At 39.6% G+C, this 16,169-nt stretch overlaps 1 protein-coding gene across 3 annotated transcripts in view; it reads left to right on the plus strand.

The window, feature by feature from the left end:
- CDC42SE2 (CDC42 small effector 2) overlaps window positions 1–16,169 on the plus strand; it is a 107,244-nt gene that overhangs the window by 40,313 nt on the left and 50,762 nt on the right. Inside the window, exon 2 of one of the 3 annotated variants that reach the window (XM_065599321.1) lies at window positions 14,366–14,436. The exons of the other annotated variants lie outside the window; for them this stretch is intronic. The gene's annotated coding sequence lies outside the window, so the exon portion shown is untranslated. The remainder of the gene's footprint in view (window positions 1–14,365; window positions 14,437–16,169) is intronic. 3 annotated transcript variants of the gene reach the window in all.

The raw sequence follows: 16,169 nt of genomic DNA on the forward strand, positions 1-16,169 counted from the left end.
GGTGTTCAGGTGGTTTATTGCTCCTCTTCTTGACAAGGAACAGAATATTTGTATAGGGCCTTATCACAACAAAGGTGAGGTTTCCCCGTGACTTGTTTCACCAGTCACCAAACCACTGATTTTTGTTGTTGTTGTTGTTGTTCTGATCTGTGTGGAAAGAGCTCACTAACCTGGAGTGTAAGAGGAAATACCTAGAAATCATATGCCCCTGATCTGTGTCACACTCACAAGGAAATTACTTGGAAATAGCACTGGGGACTGGACCCCTTCTTTCCCACTGAAGTTGCTGAACTAGGCCTCATGAATCAACTAAACCAGCATTTCTTCTAGTGATTAGGTTAATTCGTGACAGCAGAGTCACTCTCATATTGTGAAACGTGCATTGCCTGTTCATTAATAGCTGCTGATAACACTATTATTTTCATTGCTTGTTGTTGATTTTGCAGAAAACATTATATTGTTCATTTACTGGAACACACAAGCTAAGTAAGTGTGAAATTCAGATTATTAATTATTATTATTATTTATTTTGTTTTCTTATGCCACATGCAAGGAGGCGCTTGAGAGGCATGATGTGAGCGATCTCACTGAGGGGAAGAGATGAGAGTACAAGAGGCAGGTATGGGAGTAAATCCTAAACTACAGTCAGCTGGACTGCTCTTGTGCTTCTTTATCCTGAGCCTGTTGATCAGAGCAATTGTTGGTGAAAGAGGATACAGATCTCCCAAAGAAAACTGCTGTTTTCTTGAGTGAGGCCTGGTTAATAATAATAATTAATTAATTAATTAATACCTAGCACTTACATAGCAACTTTCATCTGAGTTCAAAGCACTCAAATGAAAGTTGGGGGCGGTATCATCATCCTAGATTTACAGATGGGGAAACAGACACGGGGGGTAGTGATTTGCTCAGTGTTTCTCCTAAATTTGTTTCCTTCCACCACCACCACCCCCTCACTCTCGTGCAGGCAATTGCCTCAGGATGCAAAAGTATTGGGTGGAGCAGTTGGGGGCAAGGAGGAGGGGGATTCAAGAATCTAGACTAGTGGGACCTGACACTCCTTAATAAGTCAAGGATGAAAAGTCTGCAGGATTTTTGCTGGTGGTGTCAGAATCTAGATATGTATTTGTTAATAGAATTCCTTTAGCAGAGAAGGGGTTAATGGGATGGGTCCTATTTCTTCTAAATTGCTGACATTTTTGTTTCTCTCCTCTGCTTCTTAAATGGTATAATTTCCCTCCAGGCAGGCAGGCAGGCTCTGCCACCCTGCTTGCCCTGCAGGAGTCAGATGTGTAGACAAGACTGGCAGATTTTAAAGCAAGAGTTTCCATATTTATAAATGGAGTGTAAAACGTCAAGGCAGATTTTTAAAGCTAGGAAATGTTTCTACCAAACTTCAATTCCTGTCATATGGAAAAAGAGCATTTCATGTGTCTGACCTTCCCTATGTGCAATATTCCAAGTGATCATAAAAGGAAAGCTCTGTGATTGTCATCTGGAAGTCTCATTATATGCTAAAGAGGCAAGAGTTTACTTCTGCTGGAACCAACTTCTGGAAAAATGGGGGACCATGAAAGGTCTGTTTGGCACAAAACAATGCAACAAGAAAAGAATCCCTTCCCTCTTTTGATGATACCTCCGCTTATGTGCCACTCAGTGCTCTGGATAATGCAACTCACTGCTCCTACTGAAAATAAGGTGCAGATTTTTTTAATGGTAAATCTAATTAATCACTGGAACAACTTACTAAAGGGAGGTGGTGGATTCTCCATGACTTGAAATCTTTACGATTGGATGTATTTCTGAAAGATATGCTCCAATCAACCAGACGTTCTTGGTCTTAGAACAGGGATTACTGGGTGAAATTCTCTGGCCTGTGTTCTACAGGAGATCAGACTAAATCCAGGATCGGCAACCTTTGGCACGTGGCTTGCCGGGGTAAGCCCCCTGGTGGGCCGGGCTGGTTTGTCTACTTGCAGCGTCGCTGGTTTGTCTACTGCAGACCGATCGCAGCTCCCACTGGCTGCGGTTTGCTGCTCCAGGCCAATGTGGGCTGCAGGAAGCAGCGTGGGTCGAGGGATGTGCTGGCCGCCGCATCCCACCGCCCCATTGGCCTGGAGCGGCGAACCACAGCTAGTGGGAGCTGCGATCGGCTGAACCTGTGGCTGCGGCAGGTAAACAAACTGGCCTGGCCCAGCAGGGTGATTACAGCGGCGGACCACGTGCCAAAGGTTGCCGATCCCTGGACTAGATGATCATAATGGTCCCTTCTGGTTTTAAAATCTTTCAATCAACCTGGAAGCAAACCTAAAATCTATTTTACAATACAAGTTCTAGAATATTTGTTGCTTGCTTTTATTGGATTGTGTGTGTGTGTGTGTGGTTTTGAACAAATTATTTGATTCTTTGATTTAAAATAAATAAATCCAAGAAGCAGCTAAGGAGTGAGTAGAAATTCTGTGTGTCTTCAGAACCATACCGAAACCTTTCTACCATCTTGTGAGATACTGTTTGGTGGTTGATGGCCATGAAATGTATGTATGAAATTTAATATTGCTCTGTGAAGTTTGCCATTATGGCTTATGAAAAATGGACTTTTTAAAAATAATAGAGGGTGGCAGGAAAAGCCTAACAAGCTAGTATGGAGGTATAACATGGTGACATACCTAAAGATTTCTGTCACCAAAAACTAGCGAGTTTTTCAAAGTGTGTTTTTAAGGCAGTATTAATAACTCTGCTCTCCTGCCAAGCCTTGTCTGTCTTGTGATCTCTTTCTGTACAAATATAGCCTCTGTAGGGACATTTTACAACTTTGAACCTATTCATGGTCTTGCTGAATGGGATGCCTTTTGAAATAATTGAAAATAAAACATGGATGTTGGCCATATGGAGATGTGCTTACTTCTTGTTTTGAATAGGAAGGCCAGGTATCTTGGCTGGGCAAGTATCTTGGTCTTTCAAGGCATGAAAATTTGTTGGAGATCTTGTTTGATTAGCAGAATGAAATACCTGTAACCATTCTTTGGCAAAGTCTTTCAGTTTGGCTTTGTCTGGGTGAAGGAATTAATGTGAGGGTACTGCAGGTCAGGATGGATGTTGTCAGAACCTTAGCATGGCACTGGTCTGGTTCTATCTGATATGGCTAGTTGTCTTTGCTTCCTGAGTACAATCATTAGGTAAACCCATTCTCTTCCTTCCTTCCTTGGTTACCTCAAAGCTCTTTGCTAGTTTTTTTGTTTTCTTCCTGTGTTTAGGGGTGAACTTGAGTTCCAGCTGGCATCTGACTTGACAGGTGCCACCAGATACCCATCTGACATGTATGCATTGACGAAGAAAGGGATCATTACATGTGTAAATGTTTTTCGTCTTTGGTGTGATGTGTTAGGATATATTTATAAACACAGAAATAGATAATAAAAACATACAGTTCTACACTGATAAGTGTCAAGAGAATATTTATCAACATCTTTAGAAGATTGTGAAATGGTTTGTATTGCGGAGGTACTGTGTACATTACAGAATTTTGTAAAATGCAGAAGAAGACAGTACTAAGTTTAGTATAATTTAAAACTAAATACTAATACTAAAAGTTTAGTAATTAGTTTCATTCCTTTTCAGTATGCATAAAATCAACTTTTTTTAAAAAAGCAGAAACTGAATTTAAAAACTAGGAGCATTGCAATTTTGCCACTAAATGTAAAACAAACTTGACAAAAGCACAGTGGAAGCTTAATTTTTGACTTGCTTTTGGAGACCATAAATACAAAGCCTTACCATGTCCTTAATAGCAACAAAAGTATGCCTTTAGAAATGCAGTCTGTTTAAAAATTCTGAATGCATCACTTAATAAATCTACTGCTACAATGCAATGGAAGTAGAGATCAAGGCAGATGTGACAGCCTTATTTAAATTCATCACCATTCAGAATTATCAGACTCTAGCAGGACATTGTTTCTTTTCAAGGTAGGAAAATGCTGATGGCAGCCACCAAGATGACCTTTGGGCAGAGTTCAGAGAAAAATATCTTCTAAGAACTGATATATATCTGTAAATATTTTAATTGTTATTATATCTTGTCTCTCCAGTACCCATTTTTGAAAAATTGACGTGCCTTATCTGTACCTAGAAAATAGGGACAGAAAAGATCTGTTCGTTCATTTTAATTCCTATTCCTTATGGGTTTGTTCATCACAATATATTTTTCAGATACTCAAGTCTAAATGACCTGTGCTAGAACTTCCACCATTTCCCCTGAGACTGTTCCTTAGCTTTTAATTTTAATTCTAAATTTTAGAAGTTTTTCCTCGATATTCACCCTAAATTTTTCTTTCCACCATGGTCTCGTAACATGACTAGAGGTTATATTGCAATGTACCACAAAGAAATATATGCTAAATAGATCAGCATGCTTTCAAAAGGCAGAGAGGGGGAGAGAAACTTGGAAGCTAGATGTTAGTGTGCAAAAGTTCACCTGTGATCACATTCACATATTCAAAAGTGTAATTACCCATTATTGCATAGAATTACCTGACTTGTGCTTATGATCATAGCAAATACCGATCTCATTACAGGTGCATTTTAATGCTTACATCTATCACAGATGGATATCAACCTTCTAAATGGCCACTAAATCAAATGTATTCTTTATCATTTACTATATGCTCTTTATTTATGTTTGCACTTCATTCAACAGGCTAGCTGGCTTCAATTTTGTTCCTACTCATTTTCCCTTTCTGATTTTTTCTTTCCTTTCATTCACTAGCACAAACAGTGAGGCTCTGCTTGGGTTGCTCACATTTCAAGGGCATGGCTACATCCAAACAAATGACTTGCCTTGAAATAAAAAAAATACATGTAAATGTTTCTATTAACAATTATTCTTCTGAACGTTGGCATTTACAAAATCAGACTTTTGGACCTTGTCTAAATAGATATCTATGTGTGTCTCTTTATGGGCAAGCAAATTATCTCTATCTCCTTGTGGAACCAGAAAAAAATTGTCAGGCAGATATGTCTGTCTGAGAAAATGGGCAACTCTCTCTCAGTATCTTGGGAGCTAATGAAGGGTAGTAAAGAGAGTCACAGAATGTTAGTGCTAGGAATTCAAGGCAGGATTCAAAAATATATATTGGCTTCTCAGCAGTTTAATTGACATAATAGTTAAAAATTCTAGAAGCTACAGGAGCCTTTCCTACACTAGAGCTCTTGCCAGTGCAACTGAACCAGCAAGTAGCAATAGTGGGAATTCTTCCCCCCCAACCCCCAAAAATGTGCCAGACAGATAGGCCCCTTGAGTTCTGCCTCATAATTTGCCATGTTGCAGAAGTGCCACTGAAATTAGGAACGAGGTGCTGACATGGTTGGATAGATCAAGTGGCTGTACTTAGGGATAGGTGGCCTGGCCAGAGGGTGAGGTGGGAGGAACACAGAGAATTTCTGCTGAGAATGATGGGCAAAAGGATACTCAAGTTAGATTAATCTGGTCTATGAAAGGTAAATCAGGTTTGGGCCTATTTGTATTTTTTTGTCCAGAGCTGGTTCACTTATTTCTCTCTTGAATGTTCACAATACATCTTATTCTTAAAATCATTAAATATTTTGTGCCTGCTTCACAAAAAGGGTGGGATTAGTTGTGCATATGATGAACATCTAGTCTGGACAGCAGGATCCTCTGTGGCTTTAAAAGAAAAAAAGGGAGGCTAGGTATCTTGAAAATTGATGGTAGTTAGGCACCTAAATGACATTTGTGACTTTGAAAATCTTCCCTTTTTAATACACAACTAACTTCCACTTTCTTTGAGCTCTCTTGTTGCATGGCCAGATTGATTGGTTGAGCATTTACTATTTTTTTTTTCCATCTATTATAATTCCTGAGATAGGAGCCCTGAGAGCAGCTGAAGTGTTTGAGCTGAACTTCATCTGGTTTTTCTGTTAGTCAAATCAGGCCCCAGAAAAGGGGTGAGTTTGATCTCCACATATTGTGTGGACTGTATTTAAGAACAGGTTGGCAACATCTGCTTATGCACACCTGGATTCATCTTGAATTGGTCTATTACGTATCACATTGCTACAAGTTAAGGAGCAGATGGTTTTGTTTAGGGTTAAACTTTTAGTGTACCAGAAAATGTACTAACAACAAGGTTAACAAGCGAATTGGTGATTGTGAAGGTACAGTAAAGGTAGTAAAATATCGTGCTATTTAAATCTTCTGTTATTGCCTCCATAGAAACATAGAGCAGATTTACAACCATGCTTTGCTCATTCTCCTCTTTGGCTCATTTGTATGGTGCAGAATTCTTACGAGTTAAGCAATACAGTTCTCAAAGCATCAGATGCAACTGTGTGCTGCTGCAATGCCAGATTTTGAAAACTGGGAGTTGCAGCAGCCTAAATTTGTGCTGCTCTTGCAGTTTTTGCGAGATGAGATTGGAGACTGGAAGTTACCTTCCTTACATGTGATTCTTAAATTTTTTTCTGTACTCCTTTACAGCTGCCTCTCAACAGTGTATTTCTGAAAGGAAAAATTAAGTGCCGTTCTGGTTAATTTTCAACAAGGTAGCATAGAACAGCAAACACATTCTGGGCAAAACTGGTGTATCTCATTTCATAAGCTCTGGAGACTTCAGACATTATTTTTGCCGTTCACTCATTCATTCACCTATTACTTCTGCTAAGTAAAATTAATTTCATCATGAGTTTTGTGGGTTAAGGGTGGGAAGGATTTTTGTTCTAAAACGGGGGTCGGCAACCTTTCAGAAGTGGTGCGCCAAGTCTTTGTTTATTCACTCTAATTTAAGGTTTCGCGTTCCAATCATACATTTTAACATTTTTAGAAGGTCTCTTTCTATAAGTCTATAATATATAACTAAACTATTGTTGTACGTAAAGTAAATAAGGTTTTAAAATGTTTAAGAAGCTTCATTTAAAATTTAATTAAAATGCAGAGCCCCCGGGACTGGTGGCCAGGACCCAGGGAGTGTGAGTGCCACTGAAAATCAGCTTGCGTGCCGCCTTTGGCATGCATGCCATAGGTTGCCTACCCCTGTTCTAAAACAAAGTATGCAGAAAAGCAGTGGTTTATGGGAAAAGTCATAACAGCAGATGCAAAGCACGTGGGAGGCCGACTGAGTCAATTCTGTGATCAGAATAAATGAGGAAGTATGTTAGAGGTGATTCAGTTATCAGTAAACAAGCTTCATTTATGAGGAAGTGGAAACTTGTGCATTCATCTGCAAGGTTCCTCCAGCTTTTTTCTAAGTGAGTTACAGGTAGCTCTAAATTGAATTGGCTAGCTCTTATAACAGTGGGAAGTATGTCTAGACTTTTGAGGGAAAATCCGTGGGTTGGTGGGGAGTGGTCAGAGCTTTGGCAACCAGTGTGTGTGCTAGGATGGGAGCATGGGTATAGTTGCAGCTTGAATTATTGACTACCAAGCTTTTAATCAATGTCCGATATTTTAGCGCTCTCCCCTCGCCCCCCCCCATCCCCCATCATGACTTAGTGGATGTTTTGGATTCCATATCCTGAGATTTAAAACAAGTTTCATTCAATTAAAAAGATGTCCCAACCAGCATACAAAACATATTTATTCTGTCTTAATATTTGCATGTGTCACACTTCATTCCAGTGGAGCCTTTCTGTTAAGTTTTCAGAGCTGATAGTATAGGCAAAAATGGGTGCCTTGTAAAACTATGTAAACTGACCAATATCATCCACTATGCCATGAGGCATTTAAATATATGAAGACTATGCCAAAAAACATTTTGAATAAGAGAAAGTGTTAGCTGTACAAGATTATCTCTACTCTTCAGTCATCATGATGTGGTGTTGGTTTCCACTCTTTCAGAGCCTCTGTGCTTAAATCTTTAAAATCCTACGGTTTCTGTTTTTTGCAATAGACACACTTGAGTGAGGGTTTGAAAGCAGATGCTGCAGGTATTTTCCTTTCTATTCCCTTGGTACAGAAATTAGGCAGCTGTGTATAGTTAATGTACAATACCTAAAAATTCAATGTTAGGCTTGAATGCTGTCATGCTGTAGTGTTTGGTTATCAGTGTCAGAATACACTTTTTCCATGTGACTTGAACACTTCCACTTTGCTAGCTGCTGACTAAGAGGAAAATCAAGATGTACAAAATATTTTTGAGTTTAAATATACGAAGAGAATCCTAGATCCATCTATAGTTTTTACCTTTGAGAGCTGAAAGGTACCCATTTTGCCTTCGGAGGTATGTGCAACAGGATACATTTTTGAACTAGATATGTAACTAAATAACTTCAGCAAAAGAACCATTCTCTCTTTTATAGCATTTTCTGCTAACTGAACTAAGTTTTAAATGCAGTAGGGCTCACATATCAATACACAGGTCACTACACCAGAAGGCTGAAGCTTACTATTTACTAAATGAGTACCAAATCGCCCATCGATTTGACTGAAACTCAGATTTGACCCATAGTACATTTCCCAAATGCGTGTTTCAACTGTGAACATAATCATAGAGTTTAAGGCCAGAAGGGACCACCAGATCATCTAATCTGACTTCCTGTATATCACTGGCAACCAACACCACCCAGCACCCACACACTAAACCCAGCCACTGAAATTAGACCAACGTTTTACAGCCCTCAGGAGATTAGACTGCTATGTGCCACAGGCAGAGAACAGGAAGGATCAAGGTGCACCCTGGTATTTACCCTTAATGTATTTATAGGGAGCATTCTTATCCCCTGTCAGCCTTCTTTTTGTGAGACTAAACAAGCCAAGCTCTTCCAGTCTCCTTTCATAAGATTAGTCCCGCCATTCACCAATCATTTGTAGATCTTCTCTCTACTTGTTCCAGTTTAAATTCATCTTTCTTGAACATGGATGCACAGAAGTTCTTACCAAAGCCCTGGACTGTGGCATTAATGTTCCTTGATCTCTACTGGAAATGCCACATCTGATACATCTTAGGATCACGTTTGCCTTTTTCACAGCCCCATCACATTGGTGTCTCAGTCATCTGTGATCAAACCACAAACCCAGATCACTCTCCTCTTCTATTACTTCCAACTGATGAGCCCAAACTTGAACTTGTAGTGGATACCATTGATACAAAGGTGGGATCTTGTAATGTGGTTAAATATATTTTGGAGTGATAAATGAGCCCTTGTAGAGGAGACTCTCTGATGTATGATTATCCCTGATACAGGTCAATGGCTTGAACTTCTTGTACATTGATTCCTTTACTGTAGCAACGGTTCCCTTGATAATAGGCATTTCGCTATAATATTGTTACTGTGTTTTGGACATGTTAAAATGACACAGTTAATATAATACATTATATAATTACTGACATTTATGTAACTGTGGATGTTGTAGTTCAGTGTTGGAAATGTTCAACTACAGTTACATTTTATACACTTCTGTTCTTTGATATGCATTTTATATTTTCACTTTTTGCTACATATTTACACATTTGTATTTCTACACCTTTTACTGAAAAGCTCAGCTAAATGAGTATTTTTAGTGGCTAACGTCCTCAAACCGATCGGTTTTGTTTAAGATTTTAATTTGGTAATGTCATTCTTGTTTTATCTTTGTGCATGAAAAGAAACACCGAAAGATATTTGATCTACATTTTCAACCAGTAACTCCTGATATATTACCATAGGGATTTCAGTGGGGATTTTTGATATTTTAGCATTCATTCCTCTTTTGATGCAGTTTATCTTCTTGCTTCAGATCCCTGTGTGATTGTCAGTACATTTTGATGAAAATATGCAAGAATTAGTGTCTGTTCTTTCTGAATGAGTATTTCTTCCAAAAGAAAGACTGAATCATGTTTAGTTACCTTGCATATTGCTTGCATATTTCATAGTTACTCATAAAGATGTATTAAAAAATCATTAGCCCATAAGCAATTTATAACATCTAAGTTAAGTTGCACTCTGAAGGTCTAAAGGTAGTACTGGTTTGTAGTTGCTCAGGGTATTAGTGTGTCTATTCTTTCGCACAAATGAACCCTGCTGCTGCTAATGCATTACAGCCATGCACAAGTTATAGTCATACATGCTTGTATGATGGTCTATGACAGGGGTCGGCAACGTTCGGCACACGGCTCGCCAGGGTAAGCACCCTAGCAGGCCGGGCCAGTTTATTTACCCGCTGACGCGGCAGGTTCGGCCGATCGCGGCCCCCACTGGCCGCGGTTTGCCGTCCTGGGCCAATAGGGGTGGGGGGAAGCCATGGCCAGCACATCACTCGGCCTGCGCCGCTTCCTGCCGCCCCCATTGGCCCGGGACGGCGAACCGCGGCCAGTGGGGGCAGTGATCGGCTGAACCTGCCGCATCAGCAGGTAAATAAACTGGCCCGGCCTGCTAGGGTGCTTACCCTGGCGAGCCGTGTGCCGAACGTTGCCGACCCCTGTCATAGAAGACATGCTAATGAAGACATGCCGTTAGGAGCCTGTGTCCCATTTTCAAAAGTGTCTAAGTCATTTAGGCACATCTGAAAATTTACCCCCTATGTCTATTATGTTTAAATGCCTGGGTTTTTTAATTTTTAAAAAGTTTGTTTAGTCTGATCTTCCATCCAAGTTTTTTGAACACCATGGAAAACAGTTACTAGTGGAGAGGTTGATTAAAGGAATAGAGAGTAAACATAAATAGATGACCTGGTTAAGAGAGTGAAAGCCCAGCTGATGAGAAATCTGATTCATAACCCTTTCAGCAGAAAATGGTCAGTATTAAGTTGTTGTTTGTAGGCTGGGGAACTGAAAGCTAAAGCAGAAGCATGATGGGTGAGTGGATGCACCCTTCCTGTTTAAAACACACACACTGGCTCACACCAAGCAAGACTGGGATAGAGGCAATTTAGCTGGCTTTTCAAACAGCAAAATGTACAGCCCAGCTAAAGTTCCTCGGTGACTGACTAAATGTACTTGATCGTGTCCCAGAGAGTTTGATTTTACTTCACTTACTGTAAGTGATTTTTTAAAAGATTATTTTGTAAGTGATGGAAACTGACAGCAATAGTATAAATGACACATTTTTATGGAAATGAACAGATCTGATGGCAGACACTGTTGCAAGAGGCAACAGAGAGTTCTGTGGCACCTTTAAGACTAACAGAAGTATTGGAGCATAAACTTTCGTGGGTGAATGCCCAATTCATCAGACGCAATTTCAGATTAAATTAGTAATGGGGATTGTGTAAACTAACTTTGCTTAAATAAAATGACCTTTGGTGAGGTCTGCTCATATCAACTGCTGATGTTTTACTTTTAAGGTCTAATTTTTTTCCCCCCCAAGGCCACGATCTTCCTAAGAAATAGCATTGGTGCATTTGACTCATTTTAAATTGGAGTTCAAATGCTATGAATGAATTATTATGTTGACTTACTGTACTAGAAATTGAACCATGCTCCCCCAGCAGACACTGACTAGTCTATTAAGTATTTGTCCATCGTGCCTCTTTCGCTCTATACCATAAATCTGCACGTGCTGTTATACTGATTTGTACAGTGGCCTGCACAAAAGAACCATGATCCTGATTGTTGCCTGTAGATGCTTCCACAATACACAGAATAATAATTAGTAGCCATGCTTTTGGAAGGCTGCACCAATTTCCATTGCACTGCTTTTTGCCTTGGAATTGTGTGTTAGGATTCACAGAGCTCTGTTGAGGAGCCTTTCGTTTCATTCTCTCTACATTGCCAAGTGTAATGTACTGATTTGATAATGTGATGACCCTCAGGAACTGAAAGAATTCTATCTATCAGGGAGTGGGTAGAGAATATGTGATCAAGTTTCTTAAAGCAAATGTAGCTGAAGAGGTTGTGTTTCTGTATTGCAGGACCTGTAGAACTGGGTTCTTTGCAACTTCCAGTTGTACTTTAGTAAAGCTTTTTATTCCATTTTTTAAATGCTCTGCCTCAATGCATTGCTTTTTTTTCTGCCTGTATGGTTTCTGTCAACTGTTCTGTACCGTGCTTCTTGTTCTACTGTTTTGTAATACTCCTGCATTAGTACTATACAAATATAAATTGTACTGCTTGTGTATAGGGTATTTGAGACCGTATACAAGTTGTACATCTGCTGTATGGAGCCCCCTCCCCCCCCACCACCACGTGAAAACAAAATGTTAAAAATGCAGAGTTGGATGTGGTCTGCTGTAAAACATTGATCTGTGTGCGTTACTAATCAGCACCACTTTGCCCTCTGTTAAATTTTATTTGCATATATATTACTTTTACCCCAGGCATCTCTTCTGGTTAATAATTCCCAAATGTTGTTAATATGTTTTTGAAGAAGCCGGGTAAAATATTTTGCAAACCATTTTCTATGGATTAAGTTTTTACAGTCCCCTCCTTACAGTATGGAAGATAATGAAGCCACTGTAATACTGCTTTGTGGTGTGTGTTTGGCAGACTAATAAGATCTTTTGAAGCTGAGCTACTTTGAACAGAAATAACTGAATGCAACATGGTGTCCAAATGAAATAGTGGGGGGAGAAAATGATCAAATAAAATATGCCGAAAATTTTCCTCAATAAAGGAAATCTCAGGACAGAGTCTCTACCCTTTTGTACAGGCAAGGTGTTAAAAAGGACACACACACACACACACACACACACACACACACACCCTCTTCCAGTTCTTACTTGCAAACAGTGTTACCCACAAACTGAACTGGCTGTTCTTTCCCTCAACTGAATCACATGATTTCCTGCCTTTAACTAATTTATAGCTTCCTTTGACATACTATCATTTACATGATGTGAGAGCCCAACTTTTCTCCCCGATACTTTCTTTCTAGCACTCTGTCCTTACTCCTTTTGCAGTCCTCTCTTCTCTCCTGTTAAGTTTCCCTGCAGCATACGTGTCCTACTATGACTGGGCATTTACATACTGAAAGCAATAACAGGTTTAATACCCTGCAATGTTACAGGGTAGATACCTTTGTCAATAAACAGACCTTTTAGTACTGAATGGAAATGCAAAACTTAATCTTTAGTATCCTCCCCTGTGAGCTGATATTTGGGTTGTGTTGATTCCATTAAAATTTGAGATTATTCTGAAAGGAATGTAAGCATGAAAATAGATTATTAGGGTTGTTAAAAGAAAGTCAGAATGGGGGAAAATTGCCTTGGTTCGGAATAGACCATAAGAGATTAATAATAAAAAAAAAAAGTACTATTATGTGCATATCCACTGCACCATTTTACATCATTTGCTTTTGAGCCAAAAAGTTTCAAACATGTTCAGAATAACTATAGCCATGAAGGACTAAATCACTGGCAAATTTGAAGATCAACCTGTTTTCAAAGTACACAAATGTCTGTGAAAGTCTGAGTATTCCTTTGATGAAATTTGAATACAAAACTAAGAACTGGTTATAGATAATCAGTACTCCGCATCCACAAACAATTTACTAGTGAATCCCTAAACCCACCGAAGGAACATAAGTCATATCTGTCAAAACAAAAGCCACCAACAAAAAGACAAAGGTGTGATCCTGAAAATACTTATGCTCCTATTTAACCTTACTCATATGAGTAAAGGGGAAAACGTGGAAATGATTGCACAGTTGGGCCCTAAATTGGGCAAAAAAATTCCTTAGGGCAGAGAAATTTTAAAGGTAATCTAAATTTAGCTGAATCTCTTTCCCAAATCTCTATTCCTGGGTTGAGATTAAACTTAAGAAATTTAAAGAAAAAAGCTATTCTGGGAAAGTTATGAGGAAGTGAAGGGAAGGGTTTAGGACTCTTAAAAGCTTTGTTTATGATTAATGTGTTTTCATGTGATCCAGCAGAGTAACTTGCAACTCAGGTTCCTCAGGATCTGAGAGAGTAAATGATTCGCAGATCTTGTTTTAATGTAGTGCTAATTACATTTTAGGAGCCAAAGTCCCATAGATTCATGGATAAAAACTCCTGCTAACTTCAGTGAGGGTTCTGCATGTGCATCTGAGTGGAGAACTTGGCACTCAGAACAGCTACAGTAAATATTCTTATTGCCTCCTATCAGTTTTCAGAAAAATTTATGGCCTTTGGAAAATCCCTGGTTTTGATATAGGTATGGAATGTGCTGTCCTGTACTGGTAAACAAGGTTCAGGTGATGAGTGACATTCCCCTTTGTTGTCCAAAGTGTACTGTAATGGGGCGTGGAGACAGTCTTAAGTAAATTGATTTAAGACAAGTTGAGATTTAGTATGTAGCTGCATAATTGCATTGCTAGATATCAATCTAAAGAGCTTGTCCAAAGTCTGTTTTTGAAAACAGTTTTTCTTTAAACATAAATGTGGTCTTTCTGACATTGTTTGCATCACTTTAAAAATAGTTTGAAATGAAGGGGAAAAAATAAACATGTGCTTTTCTTTTAGGTTGTGTGAGCTAGAAAACATCCCCCTTTTGGTGAACAGTGGGACTTCCAACTAGCGTTATACTTGTGTGGGTATGTACACAAAGCAGCAAACCTTAGTCTGTCTCCAAAAATAGGCACATTACTTAACTACACCTTAACTATCATCTATCAGCTGAGCAGGCAGAGGAAAGGATGTGGGTGTATATATTCAGTTTGAGTGAAAAACATTGGGGGAGAACATTTTTTTTACTATTTTTAATTAAATATTTAAAAAGATACATTTAAAAAAAACAAACTCTGCATGAACTTCTCATAATATGTATATTAACCATTTGCCACCTAACCTTAGCTATACACCTCTAACCCGATGTAACGCTGTCTTCGGGAGCCAAAAAATCTTACCATGTTATGGGCAAAACCGCGTTATATTGAACTTGCTTTGATCTGCCGGAGCGCGCAGCCCCGCCTCCCTGGAGCGCTGCTTTACCACATATCCGAATTTGTGTTATATCGGGTCATGTTATATCAGGGTAGAGGCGTACTTGAAACATTGAAATATATATGTAATATGAATGGTTAAAATCCATGTTTTGTATTACACAATTTGCAAACCAACAAAATTTGTTTATAAAAACTGTGACAAAGTTCCTCCTCTGTCTTGGTGGGTCCTGCACTTTTTGGCGGATTTGCTTGCCTCAGAGGTTCACTGTAGCCCTCAGTTTGGCCACTTCCGCTAGAGGCTCAAACCTGCCATTCACTCAGTTAACCTCATCACTGGCCAGCATGGGGGAAATGAAGAACAATCCCCACAGTCTCTATGTTCCACCTAGTGGGTCAGGGACAGGCCAGATCCCTTTCCAAATTAGACCTTCCCTTCTGGTGTTGCTCACAGACCAGGTCAACTCCTCTTGTGTCCAATCAGGAGTTGGAGGGATGGGGGGAACCTAGGCCAGCCCTCTACACCGGGTTCCAGCCCAGGGCCCTGTGGATAGTAGCTGTCTACGTATCCTGTATCAGCTGCATGACAGCTACAACTTCCTGGGCTACTTCCCCATGGCCTCCCCCCAGCACCTTCTTTATCCTCACCACAGGGTCTTCCCTCTGAAGCCTGATCACGCTTGTATTCCTCAGTCCTCCAGCAGCATGCCTTCTCACTCCTTACTTGCCCTCCGCTAACTGATGGGAGGTCCTTTTTAAACCAGGTGTCCTGATTAGTCTGCCTGCCATAATTGATTCTAGTATGTTCTTAATTGGCTCCAGGTGTCTTAATTAGCCGACCTGTCTTAATTGGTTCTAGCAGGTTCCGGATTGCTCTAGTGCAGCCTCTGCTCTGGTCACTCAGGGAACAGAAAACTACTCATCCAGTGGTCAGTATATTTGCCTTCTACCAGACTTCTGTACCCCACTGGTCTGGGTCTGTCACAAAATCCAAATAGTTAAAGAAAAACGATTAAGATAAAATAAAGAACAGAAGCGAAGTTCAGAAGAGGGGTTTAGAGATGGAGAGGGAAGGAAGTGGGTATAGAGATGGGAAAGAAGTAAGTGGGGGGAGTCTCAGGCATTTAATAGGCTCATTCAGATCCTTCCAGGAAAGCATCCCGTATCTTTGCTTGGGTTTTCTTTCCATAGTGGTCAAGCTTACAATGTCTGTTCTCCAGTTTTCAATTGTTGGTCACTTTTTAGATTTCTGTTTTTTTAGTGGCAGTCTTTCAGAAATTATTAGTGGTCTGTCCAGCCAAAGTTTTTCAGATTTATTCAGCTGCCAATTCATATCCATTAAATTTAAAATTACATGTTTAGCTTGTAACATAATTTTATTTGGT

This window comes from Chrysemys picta, chromosome 6, assembly GCF_011386835.1.
Source record: "Chrysemys picta bellii isolate R12L10 chromosome 6, ASM1138683v2, whole genome shotgun sequence".
NCBI lineage: Eukaryota > Metazoa > Chordata > Testudines > Emydidae > Chrysemys > Chrysemys picta.